Raw genomic sequence first — 14,941 nt, 5'->3', positions numbered from 1 at the left:
GAGACTATATACAGGGGGTACTGGTACAGAGTCAATGTGGAGGCTATATACAGGGGGTACCGGTACAGAGTCAAAGTGGAGACTATATACAGGGGGAACCGGTACAGAGTCAATGTGGAGGCTATATACAGGGGGTACCGGTACAGAGTCAATGTGGAGACTATATACAGGGGACCCCGGTACAGAGTCAATGTGGAGGCTATATACAGGGGGTATCGGTACAGAGTCAATGTGGAGACTATATACAGGGGGTACCGGTACAGAGTCAAAGTGGAGACTATATACAGGGGGTATCGGTACAGAGTCAAAGTGGAGACTATATACAGGGGACCCCGGTACAGAGTCAAAGTGGAGACTATATACAGGGGGTATCGGTACAGAGTCAAAGTGGAGACTATATACAGGGGGTATCGGTACAGAGTCAAAGTGGAGACTATATACAGGGGGTATCGGTACAGAGTCAAAGTGGAGACTATATACAGGGGACCCCGGTACAGAGTCAAAGTGGAGACTATATACAGGGGGTATCGGTACAGAGTCAAAGTGGAGACTATATACAGGGGGTACTGGTACAGAGTCAATGTGGAGACTATATACAGGGGGTACTGGTACAGAGTCAAAGTGGAGACTATATACAGGGGGTACTGGTACAGAGTCAATGTGGAGACTATATACAGGGGGTACTGGTACAGAGTCAATGTGGAGACTATATACAGGGGGTACTGGTACAGAGTCAATGTGGAGACTATATACAGGGGGTACTGGTACAGAGTCAATGTGGAGACTATATACAGGGGGTACTGGTACAGAGTCAATGTGGAGACTATATACAGGGGGTACTGGTACAGAGTCAATGTGGAGACTATATACAGGGGGTACTGGTACAGAGTCAATGTGGAGACTATATACAGGGGGTACTGGTACAGAGTCAATGTGGAGACTATATACAGGGGGTACTGGTACAGAGTCAATGTGGAGACTATATACAGGGGGTACTGGTACAGAGTCAATGTGGAGTCTATATACAGGGGGTACTGGTACAGAGTCAATGTGGAGTCTATATACAGGGGGTACTGGTACAGAGTCAATGTGGAGGCTATATACAGGGGGTACTGGTACAGAGTCAATGTGGAGACTATATACAGGGGGTACTGGTACAGAGTCAATGTGGAGACTATATACAGGGGGTACCGGTACAGAGTCAATGTGGAGGCTATATACAGGGGGTACCGGTACAGAGTCAAAGTGGAGACTATATACAGGGGGTACTGGTACAGAGTCAATGTGGAGACTATATACAGGGGGTACTGGTACAGAGTCAAAGTGGAGACTATATACAGGGGGTACTGGTACAGAGTCAATGTGGAGACTATATACAGGGGGTACTGGTACAGAGTCAATGTGGAGACTATATACAGGGGGTACTGGTACAGAGTCAATGTGGAGACTATATACAGGGGGTACTGGTACAGAGTCAATGTGGAGACTATATACAGGGGGTACTGGTACAGAGTCAATGTGGAGACTATATACAGGGGGTACTGGTACAGAGTCAATGTGGAGACTATATACAGGGGTACTGGTACAGAGTCAATGTGGAGACTATATACAGGGGGTACTGGTACAGAGTCAATGTGGAGACTATATACAGGGGGTACTGGTACAGAGTCAATGTGGAGACTATATACAGGGGGTACTGGTACAGAGTCAATGTGGAGTCTATATACAGGGGGTACTGGTACAGAGTCAATGTGGAGTCTATATACAGGGGGTACTGGTACAGAGTCAATGTGGAGGCTATATACAGGGGGTACTGGTACAGAGTCAATGTGGAGACTATATACAGGGGGTACTGGTACAGAGTCAATGTGGAGACTATATACAGGGGGTACCGGTACAGAGTCAATGTGGAGGCTATATACAGGGGGTACCGGTACAGAGTCAAAGTGGAGACTATATACAGGGGACCCCGGTACAGAGTCAAAGTGGAGACTATATACAGGGGACCCCGGTACAGAGTCAAAGTGGAGACTATATACAGGGGGTATCGGTACAGAGTCAAAGTGGAGACTATATACAGGGGGTACTGGTACAGAGTCAAAGTGGAGACTATATACAGGGGGTATCAGTACAGAGTCAATGTGGAGGCTATATACAGGGGGTACTGGTACAGAGTCAATGTGGAGACTATATACAGGGGGTACCGGTACAGAGTCAAAGTGGAGACTATATACAGGGGGTATCGGTACAGAGTCAAAGTGGAGACTATATACAGGGGGTACTGGTACAGAGTCAATGTGGAGACTATATACAGGGGGTACTGGTACAGAGTCAAAGTGGAGACTATATACAGGGGGTATCGGTACAGAGTCAATGTGGAGGCTATATACAGGGGGTACCGGTACAGAGTCAATGTGGAGACTATATACAGGGGGTACCGGTACAGAGTCAAAGTGGAGACTATATACAGGGGGTATCGGTACAGAGTCAAAGTGGAGACTATATACAGGGGGTACTGGTACAGAGTCAATGTGGAGACTATATACAGGGGGTACTGGTACAGAGTCAAAGTGGAGACTATATACAGGGGGTATCGGTACAGAGTCAATGTGGAGGCTATATACAGGGGGTACCGGTACAGAGTCAATGTGGAGACTATATACAGGGGGTACCGGTACAGAGTCAAAGTGGAGACTATATACAGGGGGTATCGGTACAGAGTCAAAGTGGAGACTATATACAGGGGGTACTGGTACAGAGTCAATGTGGAGACTATATACAGGGGGTATCGGTACAGAGTCAAAGTGGAGACTATATACAGGGGGTATCGGTACAGAGTCAAAGTGGAGACTATATACAGGGGGTACTGGTACAGAGTCAATGTGGAGACTATATACAGGGGGTACTGGTACAGAGTCAAAGTGGAGACTATATACAGGGGGTACAGGTACAGAGTCAATGTGGAGGCTATATACAGGGGGTACTGGTACAGAGTCAAAGTGGAGACTATATACAGGGGGTACTGGTACAGAGTCAAAGTGGAGACTATATACAGGGGGTATCAGTACAGAGTCAAAGAGCAGGGACACTGGTTAGTCGAGGTAATCGAGGTAATGTTTACACATAGGTAGAGTTATTAATCAGATGAAATACATCAAACACACACACAGCCATGGGGTCCCCTATTTCACATGATGTGTTGTATCGCAGTCTGAAATGGAGCCAACCGAGTAAAGATCCCGTGGAGAGACATAAACCTCATGACATCATGTCTCTGTAGACGAGAGGCGAGGTGGAATCATGAAGCTGATGTATAAATAATGGACCGAGTATAGAGGGGAATGAATGAGATTGACTACGGTGTTGTCGTAACCAGGGAACCGACCATCAACCGTATTCAGAGCTCAGAGACAAAGGGTTAAGGAATGATAGTTCCCTTGGGACAATCTTTCTCTCTCTCTTATTATATAAACTTCTTATAAAGTTCTTTATTATGGACCAAATGTCATCACAGTCATTTCACTCTGCTAATACATCTCATTCAGGGGTTAATATGTAAATACACTCTATATTCAAAAGTATGTGGATGCCCCTGCAAATGAGTGGATTTGGCTATTTCAGCCACATTGCTGACAGGTGTATAAAATTGAGCACACCGCCATGCAATCTCCATAGACAAACATTGCCAGTAGAATGGCCTTACTGAAGACCTCAGTGACTTTCAACGTGGCACTGTCATAGGATGCCACTTTTCCAACAAGTCAATTTGTCAAAGGAGGAATAACGGTCTGGGGCTGTTTTTCATGGTTTGGTCTAAGCCCCTACCTCAATGCTACAACAAATGACAATCTAGACAATTATGTGCTTCCAATTTTGTGGCAATTGTTTGGGGAAGGCCCTTTCCTGTTTCAGCATGACAATGCCCCCGTTCACAAAGAGAGGTCCAAACAGAATTTTGTTTAGTTTTGAGATCGGCGTGGAAGAACTTGACTGGCCTGCACAGAGCCCAGACCTCAACCCCATCGAACAACTTTGGGATGAACTGAAACTCCGACTGCGAGCCAAGCCTAATCGCACAACATCAGTGCCCGACCTCACTAATGCTCTTATGGCTAAATGGAAACAAGGCCCTGCAGCAATGTTCCAACATCTAATGGAAATCCTTCCCAGAAGAGTGGAGGCTGTTATTGCAACAAAGAGGGGTGGGGACCAACTCCATATTAATGTCCATAATTTTGGAATGAGATGTTTGACATGTCCACATACTTTTGGCCACATAGTGTATCTGCTCACATAAAATCTAGAAATGTACTTGAATGAAATGGATTCCTTTATAGGGATATACTTTTACAACTTTTGTACATAATAATTTCAGATAAGAATAAAGACATAATGTTGACCAAAAGGGGATATCAGGCTATTTACTATTGTACTCATAATGAATGACTTCTCAAAAGCCTTCTGGAGTTGAAGCTTTAATTACCACTTTTTTCACCACTTGGCTACTTTGTCCTGTAATGAGTTAATTAATCCGTTTACTAAATACATCTTAAATCAATATGATACATTAACATATTGTGTTAAATTATAGAATGCAACGAATGTGCATTTCTAACTATATATACAGTGGGGCAAAAAAAGTATTTAGTCAGCCACCAATTGTGCATGTTCTCCCACTTAAAAAGATGAGAGGCCTGTAATTTTCATCATAGGTACACTTCAACTATGACAGAGAAAATGAGGGAAAAAAATCAGGAAAATCACATTGTCAGATTTTTTATGAATTTATTTACAAATTATGGTGGAAAATAAGTATTTGGTCACCTACAAACAAGCAAGATTTCTGGCTCTCACAGACCTGTAACTTCTTCTTTAAGAGGCTCCTCTGTCCTCCACTCGTTACCTGTATTAATGGCACCTGTTTGAACTTGTTGTCAGTATAAAAGACACCTGTCCATAACCTCAAACAGTCACACTCCAAACTCCACTATGGCCAAGACCAAAGAGCTGTCAAAGGACACCAGAAACAAAATTGTAGACCTGCACCAGGCTGGGAAGACTGAATCTGCAATAGGTACGCAGCTTGGTTTGAAGAAATCAACTGTGGGAGCAATTATTAGGAAATGGAAGACATACAAGACCACTGATAATCTCCCTCGATCTGGGGCTCCACGCAAGATCTCACCCCGTGGGGTCAAAATGATCACAAGAACAGTGAGCAAAAATCCCAGAACCACACAGGGGGACCTAGTGAATGACCTGCAGAGAGCTGGGACCAAAGTAACAAAGCCTACCATCAGTAACACACTACGCCGCCAGGGACTCAAATCCTGCAGTGCCAGACGTGTCCCCCTGCTTAAGCCAGTACATGTCCAGGCCCGTCTGAAGTTTGCTAGAGAGCATTTGGATGATCCAGAAGAAGATTGGGAGAATGTCATATGGTCAGATGAAACCAAAATATAACTTTTTGGTAAAAACTCAACTCGTCGTGTTTGGAGGACAAAGAATGCTGAGTTGCAGGTAGAGATACTGGTGTGCAAAAGAGCAGAAAAGTAAATAAATAAAAACAGTATGGGGATGAGGTAGGTAAATTGGGTGGGCTATTTACGGACGGACTATGTACAGCTGCAGCGATCGGTTAGCTGCTCAGATAGCAGATGTTTAAAGTTGGTGAGGGAGATAAAAGTCTCCAACTTCAGCGATTTTTGAAATTCGTTCCAGTCACAGGCAGCAGAGAACTGGAAGGAAAGGCGGCCAAATGGGGTGTTGGCTTTAGGGACGATCAGTGAGATACACCTGCTGGAGCGCGTGCTACGGGTGGGTGTTACCATCATGACCAGTGAACTGAGATAAGACGGAGCTTTACCTAGCAAAGACTGACCTGGAGCCAGTGGGTCTGGCGACGAATATGTAGCAAGAGCCAGCCGACAAGAGCATACAGGTCGCAGTGGTGGGTGGTATAAGGTGCTTTAGTAACAAAACGGATGGCACTGTGATAAACTGCATCCAGTTTGCTGAGTAGAGTATTGGAAGCTATTTTGTAGATGACATCGCCGAAGTCGAGGATCGGTAGGATAGTCAGTTTTACTAGGGTATGTTTGGCGGCGTGAGTGAAGGAGGCTTTGTTGCGGAATAGAAAGCCGACTCTAGATTTGATTTTAGATTGGAGATGTTTGCTTTGAGTCTGGAAGGAGAGTTTACAGTCTCGCCAGACACCTAGGTACTTATAGATGTCCACATATTCTAGGTCGGAACCATCCAGGGTGGTGATGCAAGTCGGGCGTGCGGGTGCAGGCAGCGAACGGTTGAAAAGCATGCATTTGGTTTTACTAGCGTTTAAGAGCAGTTGGAGGCCACGGAAGGAGTGTTGTATGGCATTGAAGCTCATTTGGAGGTTAGATAGCACAGTGTCCAAGGAAGGGCCAGAAGTATACAGAATGGTGTCGTCTGAGTAGAGGTGGATCAGGGAATCGCCCGCAGCAAGAGCAACATCATTGATATATACAGATTCAAATGGATTAATTATTAATATAATCTCCCACAGAAATAAACCTCAATCAAGATGCAATAATGAAAACAACAAAAACTCCTGTTACAATTACCTGGACAAATGATCCCTTTAGGAGCCCGTGGTGAGGATGTTGTCATACAGGTTCAAAGGATCAGGTTCAGTCTGTATTTCAGTACCCAGTAGACATGGTGTTTCCCAAATGGCACCCTATTCCCTATATAGTGCACTACTTTTAACCAGTGCCAAATGGCACCCTATTCCCTATATATAGTGCACTACTTTCTAACTATAGCCTGACAGCTGAGGAGAAATTGCTACAGCAATATAAGAGACATTTTCAGCATATTTCCTGATCTTCATCCAGTCCAATCCAAATATCTGATAATATCAAATTGAGATTTATTCTAGCAGGACAGATTGAAATCTAAATGTTAATGGGTTTTAGTGCAGAGAGAGAGAGAGAGTAGAGAGAGTGAGAGAGAAGAGAGAGAGAGAGAGAGAGTAGAGAGAGAGAGAGAAGAGAGAGAAGAGAGAGAGAGTAGAGAGAGTGAGAGAGAAGAGAGAGAAGAGAGAGAGAGTAGAGAGAGTGAGAGAGAAGAGAGAGAGTAGAGAGAGTAGAGAGAGAGAGAGAGAGAGAGAGAGAGAGAGAGAGAGAGAGAGAGAGAGAGAGAGAGAGAGAGAGAGAGAGAGAGAAAACCATGGTAATTACTGAAACTGAAGAAGTAAAAATAGTTGCGGGAGTTTCCAGAGCCAGAGAAAAAGTTAATTCCTTCACACTGAAGGAACTGGACTCATCTGAAATGGGACCCTTTCCCATAATGCTCTAGCCAAAAGTAGTGCACTCTACATGAAATAGGGTGCCATTTTGGATGCGCACACTGTCACCGCGGGAGGGGAGAGGGGACAGTACAGTGGACTGCAGCAGATCTAATGTGGAGGATGAGACTGCAGCAGATCTAATGTGGAGGATGAGACTGCAGCAGATCTAATGTGGAGGATGAGACTGCAGCAGATCTAATGTGGAGGATGAGACTGCAGCAGATCTAATGTGGAGGATGAGACTGCAGCAGATCTAATGTGGAAGATGAGACTGCAGCAGATCTAATGTGGAGGATGAGACTGCAGCAGATCTAATGTGGAGGATGAGACTACGTGCAGCTCAGACCCTCTGTTACATGTCACAGAATCTTGATGTAATTATATTAGTCCATCACAGTGTCTTTAAATAGCAAAAATATCCTCAGAGAAAAATGGAAAATCACAGATGTTGTTTTGACCGTTGAAACTACAGTATTTTTGGGGGTTCACTGGCCCAACAGATGTTGTTTTGACCGTTGAAACTACAGTATGTTTGTTAACTCTATCTTGTTGGGGATACACAACACAGTTGTGAGTTTAGGCTGTTATTGCAATGCAAAACAAATAACACCCATCATCAATCATATGTTATCATGAACATTAGGACAATGCAATAGCAGCAGTCCCTGCCAGAGACAACAGAGACAAGTATCATATATGTAATCCATCCCATAAAAGTTTTCAGAAAAACACTTGAATCAAAATGTATCAAAAAGCTTAAACCATATCTGTTGAAAGTCTTCCACGGGGTTTTAATGAAACAGTGTTTCCTTCTCTGTTGTTTAGCTGTGGGAGCCCCTGTTCCTGTGATAGATTTACTGCCTTAATCAACACAGTACACCATCTGGTTGGCCCGGACTGAACCTCCCAATAAAAACGGCCATAAAGTCTCATATGTGCTACGCCGAGTCATCTTTAAAGTGTTATACATGTTAAACCGGATCTAACAGGGCCGTCTTCTGTATACCACGCCTACCTCGTCACAACACAACTGATTGGCTCAAACGCATTCCGAAGGAAAGAAATTCCACAAATTAACTTTTAACAAGGCACACCTGTTAATTGAAATGCATTCCAGGTGACTACCTCATGAAGTTGGTTGAGAGAATGCCAATATTAAATATATACTGATTTGTTGAAAACTTTTTTTGGGGTTACTACATGGTTACTCCATATGTGTTATTTGAATGTAGAAGTGAAATGTGTTGTTTTAAAGGGTCAGCCATAGTAGTACAGAGCCCTAGGAGCAATTTAGGGTTAAGTGGCTTTTCCAAGGACACAGCGACAGATTTTACACTCTTTCAGCTCAGGTATTGCAGAGAGGTATCAATGCTACAGAATTCACATTGTGATCCAAATGATTCACAACAGGCCGACAACAACTAACGAATTGGCTGAGTCACATATCAGTTATCGCCTGCTTTGTGTTAACTGTGAGGCCTGTGTGGGTGTAGTGGAGAATAGAGGACTGTGGGTGTACTGTACTGGAGCAGCAGAGATCCAGGGTTATATCAGGTCACAGTAGTTAGTCGATCCATCCATCTACAGGGTTATATCAGGTCACAGTAGTTAGTCGATCCATCCATCTACAGGGTTATATCAGGTCACAGTAGTTAGTAGATCCATCCATCCACAGGGTTATATCAGGTCACAGTAGTTAGTCGATCCATCCATCTACAGGGTTATATCAGGTCACAGTAGTTAGTTGATCCATCCATCTACAGGGTTATATCAGGTCACAGTAGTTAGTCGATCCATCCATCCACAGGGTTATATCAGGTCACAGTAGTTAGTCGATCCATCCATCCATAGGGTTATATCAGGTCACAGTAGTTAGTCGATCCATCCATCCACAGGCTTATATCAGGTCACAGTAGTTAGTCGATCCATCCATCCACAGGGTTATATCAGGTCACAGTAGTTAGTCGATCCATCCATCTACAGGGTTATATCAGGTCACAGTAGTTAGTAGATCCATCCATCTACATGGTTATATCAGGTCACAGTAGTTAGTCGATCCATCCATCTACAGGGTTATATCAGGTCACAGTAGTTAGTCGATCCATCCATCTACAGGGTTATATCAGGTCACAGTAGTTAGTAGATCCATCCATCTACATGGTTATATCAGGTCACAGTAGTTAGTCCACACATCCATCTACAGGGTTATATCAGGTCACAGTAGTTAGTCGATCCATCCATCTACACTACAGATAGCTGTGTTTCCTCCAGAGATAGAAAGTAATATAGATGTTTAAATATTCAATGTATTCAGGCAAGCTGTTGAAATTAAGGATGAGTCTGAAATAGCACCCTATCCCGTATATAGTGCTTTTGGTCTAAAGAAAGTAGTGCACTATGTAGGGAATAGGGTGCTATTGAAGAAACAGACTAAAAGCTTGGTCTTCTCCGGTAGCCTTGTTAAAGTGGGATGATGGGTCAGTACCTGCAGGACGGATGGTGACACACACACACGCGCACGCGCACACGCACACGCACACACGCACACACACACACACACACACACACACACACACACACACACACACACACACACACACACACACACACACACACACACACACACACACACACACACACACACACACACACACACACACACAGTGCATTTGGAAAGTATTCAGACTCCTTGACCTTTTCCACCTTTTGTTACTTTACAGCCTTATTCTAAAATGTATTGAAACATTTTTCCCCCCTCAATCTACACACACAATACCCCATAATGACATCACAATACCCCATAATGACATCACAATACCCCATAATGACATCACAATACCCCATAATGACAAAGCAAAAACACGTTTTTTGAAATGTTTGCAAATGTATTCAAAATTAACAGCTGAAATATTACATTTACATAAAGTATTCAAACCCTTTACTCAGTACTTTGTTGAAGCTCCTTCGGCAGCGATTGCAGCCTTGAATCTTCTTGGGTAAGACGCTACAAGCTTGGCACACATGTATTTGGGAGAGTTTCTCCCATTCTTCTCTGCAGATCCTCTCAAGCTCTGTCAGATTTGACGGGGAGCATCGCTGCACAGCTATTTTCAGGTCTCTCCAGAGAGGTTAGATCTGGTTCAAGTCCGGGCTCTGGCTGGGCCACTTAACGACATTCATAAACTTGCATGGTCTCTCCTGCGTTGTCTTGGCTATGTGCCTAGGGTTGTTGTCCTGTTGGAAGGTGAACCTTTGCCCCAGTCTGAGGTCCGGAGTGCTCTGGAGCAGGTTTTCATCAAGGATCTCTGTATTTTGCTCTGTTCACCTTTGCCTTGATCCTGACTCGTCTCCCAGTCCCTACTGCTGAAAAACATACCCACAGCATGATGCTGCCACCACCATGCTTCACCGTAGGGATGGTGCCAGGTTTCCTCCAGATGTGACGCTTGACATTCAGGCCAAATAGTACAATCTTTGTTTCATCATACAACATCATCTTGTTTCTCATGGTCAGATTGTCTTTAGGTGGCTTTTGGTCAACTCTAAGCATGCTGTCATATGCCTTTTACTGAGGAGTGGCTTCCATCTGACCTTTATGGTAGAAAGGCCTGATTGGTAGAGTGCTGCAGAGATGATTGTCCTTCTGGAAGGTTCTCCCATTTCCACAGAGGAACTCTGGAATTCTGTCAGAGTGACCATCAGGTTCTTGATCACCTCCCTGACCAAGGCCCTTCTCCCCCGATTGCTCAAGTTGTAGAAACATCTCAAGGATGATCAATGGAAACAGGATGCACCTGAGCTCAATTTCGAGTCTCAGGGTCTGAATACTTATGTAAATAACGTATTTCTGTTTAATACATTTGCAAAAATTCTAATAACCTTTTTTTTTTGCTTTGTCATTGTGGGGTATTGTGTGTAGATTGCTGAGGATTTTATTTATTACATTTTAGAATAAGGCTGTAATGTAAAATAACATGTGGAAAAGTCAAGGAGTCTGAATACTTTCTGAATGCACTGTACACACACACACACACACACACACACACACACACACACACACACACACACGTACACACACGCACGCACACACACACGCACGCACGCGCGCACAAACACACACACAGGCACGCACACGCACACACACAAACACACACGCGCATGCACGCGCGCACAAACACACACACAGGCGCGCACATGCACACACACACACACACACACACACACACGCACGCATGCACGTGCGCACAAACACACGCGCGCACAAACACACACACAGGCACGCACACGCACACACACACACACACACACGCACGCACGCACGCACGCACGCATGCATGCACGTGCGCACAAACACACACGCGCATGCGCGTGCACACGCACACACACACACACACGGCGGTCCTGGCTCGTACCATCTTCCTGTCTAGACGTGTCACCGATTCTGCTGACACACAGATTACAAAATGAATCTTTTATTTCCATTTTATTGCCTCTCGTGCCGTTTTATGACTGTCCCCTTTGTGTCTTTGTCCACAAGGCTACTATAAAACACAGATCACCATAGCTACAGCTGTTTGGCATGATGATAGCTGAAACCAATGAGATATTACTTTCTTTCAGATATTAAACTGATCCTGATTGGGCCTTCATCTGGTTGTCAGGGAAATATTTACCACAATGAAAATCATTAGATCAAATAGGGAGTTTCCCAAATGATGGTTAGAACAGTGTTTCCCAAAGAGTAGGTCAATATAGACTGGTACGGTCTGGTGTGTCCCAGCTTGTAATTTCTCTTGGGTGCTTTCTTGAATGACCTGAAACCTCATACACTTTTCACTACTGAGCTGAGCCAATCTGTACTGCCTGGTTACCCATCCACCATAGCTGCTGGAACTATAGTCGATAGGACAACGTAACCTTAGGAACGGACAACGTAACCATAGGAACGGACAACGTAACCATAGGAACGGACAACGCAACCATAGGAACGAACAACGCAACCATAGGAAAGGACAACGCAACCATAGGAACGGACAACATAACCATAGGAACGGACAACATAACCATAGGAACGGACAACGCAACCATAGGAACGGACAACGTAACCATAGGAACGGACAACGCAACCATAGGAACGGACAACACAACCATAGGAAAGGACAACGTAAACATAGGAAAGGACAACGTAACCATAGGAAAGGACAAAGTAACCATAGGACATTTACATTACATTTAAGTCATTTAGCAGACGCTCTTATCCAGAGCGACTTACAAATTGGTGCATTCACCTTATGACATCCAGTGGAACAGCCACTTTACAATAGTGCATCTAAATCTTTTAAGGGGGGTTGAGAAGGATTACTTATCCTATCCTAGGTATTCCTTAAAGAGGTGGGCTTTCAGGTGTCTCCGGAAGGTGGTGATTGACTCCGCTGTCCTGGCGTCGTGAGGGAGTTTGTTCCACCATTGGGGGGCCAGAGCAGCGAACAGTTTTGACTGGGCTGAGCGGGAACTGTACTTCCTCAGTGGTAGGGAGGCGAGCAGGCCAGAGGTGGATGAACGCAGTGCCCTTGTTTGGGTGTAGGGCCTGATCAGAGCCTGGAGGTACTGAGGTGCCGTTCCCCTCACAGCTCCGTAGGCAAGCACCATGGTCTTGTAGCGGATGCGAGCTTCAACTGGAAGCCAGTGGAGAGAGCGGAGGAGCGGGGTGACGTGAGAGAACTTGGGAAGGTTGAACACCAGACGGGCTGCGGCATTCTGGATGAGTTGTAGGGGTTTAATGGCACAGGCAGGGAGCCCAGCCAACAGCGAGTTGCAGTAATCTCAGACGGGAGATGACAAGTGCCTGGATTAGGACCTGCGCCGCTTCCTGTGTGAGGCAGGGTCGTACTCTGCGGATGTTGTAGAGCATGAACCTACAGGAACGGGCCACCGCCTTGATGTTAGTTGAGAACGACAGGGTGTTGTCCAGGATCACGCCAAGGTTCTTAGCGCTCTGGGAGGAGGACACAATGGAGTTGTCAACCGTGATGGCGAGATCATGGAACGGGCAGTCCTTCCCCGGAAGGAAGAGCAGCTCCGTCTTGCCGAGGTTCAGCTTGAGGTGGTGATCCGTCATCCACACTGATATGTCTGCCAGACATGCAGAGATGCGATTCGCCACCTGGTCATCAGAAGGGGGAAAGGAGAAGATTAATTGTGTGTCGTCTGCATAGCAATGATAGGAGAGACCATGTGAGGTTATGACAGAGCCAAGTGACTTGGTGTATAGCGAGAATAGGAGAGGGCCTAGAACAGAGCCCTGGGGCCACCAGTGGTGAGAGCGCGTGGTGAGGAGACAGATTCTCGCCACGCCACCTGGTAGGAGCGACCTGTCAGGTAGGACACAATCCAAGCGTGGGCCGCGCCGGAGATGCCCAACTCGGAGAGGGTGGAGAGGAGGATCTGATGGTTCACAGTATCGAAGGCAGCCGATAGGTCTAGAAGGATGAGAGCAGAGGAGAGAGAGTTAGCTTTAACAGTGCGGAGCGCCTCCGTGATACAGAGAAGAGCAGTCTCAGTTGAATGACTAGTCTTGAAACCTGACTGATTTGGATCAAGAAGGTCATTCTGAGAGAGATAGCGGGAGAGCTGGCCAAGGACGGCACGTTCAAGAGTTTTGTAGAGAAAAGAAAGAAGGGATACTGGTCTGTAGTTGTTGACATCGGAGGGATCAAGTGTAGGTTTTTTCAGAAGGGGTGCAACTCTCGCTCTCTTGAAGACGGAAGGGACGTAGCCAGCGGTCAGGGATGAGTTGATGAGCGAGGTGAGGTAAGGGAGAAGGTCTCCGGAAATGGTCTGGAGAAGAGAGGAGGGGATAGGGTCAAGCGGGCAGGTTGTTGGGCGGCCGGCCGTCACAAGACGCGAGATTTCATCTGGAGAGAGAGGGGAGAAAGAGGTCAGAGCACAGGGTAGGGCAGTGTGAGCAGAACCAGCGGTGTCGTTTGACTTAGCAAACGAGGATCGGATGTCGTCGACCTTCTTTTCAAAATGGTTGACGAAGTCATCTGCAGAGAGGGAGGAGGGGGGGGGATTCAGGAGGGAGGAGAAGGTGGCAAAGAGCTTCCTAGGGTTAGAGGCAGATGCTTGGAATTTAGAGTGGTAGAAAGTGGCTTTAGCAGCAGAGACAGAGGAGGAAAATGTAGAGAGGAGGGAGTGAAAGGATGCCAGGTCCGCAGGGAGGCGAGTTTTCCTCCATTTCCGCTCGGCTGCCCGGAGCCCTGTTCCTAGGACAAAGTAACCATAGGAAAGGACAAAGTAACCATAGGAAAGGACAACGTAACCATAGGAACGGACAACGTAACCATAGGAAAGGACAAAGTAAACATAGGAACGGACAACGTAACCATAGGAACGGACAACGTAATATTAGGAAAGGACAAAGTAACCATAGGAACGGACAAAGTAACCATAGGAACGGACAACGTAACCATAGGAAAGGACAACGCAACCATAGGAAAGGACAAAGTAACCATAGGAACGGACAACGTAACCATAGGAAAGGACAAAGTAACCATAGGAAAGGACAACGTAACCATAGGAACGGACAACGTAACGATAGGAAAGGACAAA

At 45.6% G+C, this 14,941-nt stretch overlaps 1 protein-coding gene across 1 annotated transcript in view; it reads right to left on the bottom strand.

Annotated features, from left to right (window-relative positions):
- LOC127929211 (uncharacterized) overlaps positions 1 to 14,266 on the bottom strand; it is a 49,094-nt gene extending 34,828 nt beyond the window's left edge. The window contains exon 1 of the mRNA XM_052517090.1: positions 13,642 to 14,266. The gene's annotated coding sequence lies outside the window, so the exon portion shown is untranslated. The remainder of the gene's footprint in view (positions 1 to 13,641) is intronic.
- Positions 14,267 to 14,941: the final 675 nt, after the last annotated feature.

Source organism: Oncorhynchus keta, chromosome 4, assembly GCF_023373465.1.
Source record: "Oncorhynchus keta strain PuntledgeMale-10-30-2019 chromosome 4, Oket_V2, whole genome shotgun sequence".
Classification (NCBI taxonomy): Eukaryota; Metazoa; Chordata; class Actinopteri; order Salmoniformes; family Salmonidae; genus Oncorhynchus; species Oncorhynchus keta.
This window is presented reverse-complemented; position numbering and strand designations above follow the sequence as displayed.